The following is an 839-nucleotide window of genomic DNA, read 5'->3' as shown; positions in this document are numbered from 1 at the left end:
GTCGTCGCGCGATCGCGAAGATGACCGAAATCGGCCGTTTAGAGGAAGTAAAAGTCGTAACAAGGTTTCCGTAGGTGAACCTGCGGAAGGATCATTAGAGACGGGCCCGCGGTACCGGCGGCACTCGCCGGTCTCGCGCGCGCCTCATCCGACCCCGTGGCCGCGTGCGCTCGCCGACTCGCTCGACGACCGCCCGCGCGCCGCGACCCCCGACCGAGCGTCGACCGAAAGATGGTTAACACGTCGAAAGACCGTACGTGCCCAGTCGTGCGTCCGCGCACGGCGCGTGGCCGTAGAAGTTTCGTCGAACAAAACAAAAAAACAACCGACACCGAGCGGCGGATCACTTGGCTCGTGGATCGATGAAGACCGCAGCTATCTGCGCGTCGTCGTGTAATCCGCAGGTTATACGAACATCGACCAGTCGAACGCACATTGCGGCCTCGGTGACCCGCGGGTCCCGGGCCACGCCTGTCTGAGGGTCGTATACCGGATACTCGGCCAGACCGATGCGCCGCCGGCAGGCGTCCGACGGCACGCCCGTCGGCCGCTCCGGTGGTGCGAGATTGGCGGTTCGACCGGGGAGAGCCGCTCGCGCGGCCGCCTCCGGTCGTCCGCCCAAGTTGTGACGGCAAACAGTCACGGGTTCTCGCGTCGTCAAACGGCACGTCCTCGTCCGCCCGCCGCGCGAGAGCGCGGCCGGGCCCGGCTGAGAGTCCACGAGACCTCTCCGGCTTTCTGAGAAGCGGACGCGGGCGGTCACCGTACGGGCGGAGCGCGGACCGCAGGCTGCCGTGTAATTTAAGAAACAAACAACCGATACGTTCCGACCTCAGATC

General features: G+C 65.6%; 1 non-coding gene across 1 annotated transcript; it reads left to right on the top strand.

The window, feature by feature from the left end:
• Positions 1 to 327: 327 nt before the first annotated feature.
• On the top strand, positions 328 to 485 carry LOC115034997. The gene has a single exon (XR_003840161.1). It is a non-coding gene; the product is annotated as a 5.8S ribosomal RNA (ribosomal RNA).
• The last annotated feature ends 354 nt before the right edge of the window (positions 486 to 839 follow it).

The sequence above is a fragment of the Acyrthosiphon pisum genome, unplaced genomic scaffold (genome assembly GCF_005508785.2).
Source record: "Acyrthosiphon pisum isolate AL4f unplaced genomic scaffold, pea_aphid_22Mar2018_4r6ur Scaffold_243;HRSCAF=653, whole genome shotgun sequence".
Classification (NCBI taxonomy): Eukaryota; Metazoa; Arthropoda; class Insecta; order Hemiptera; family Aphididae; genus Acyrthosiphon; species Acyrthosiphon pisum.
This window is presented reverse-complemented; position numbering and strand designations above follow the sequence as displayed.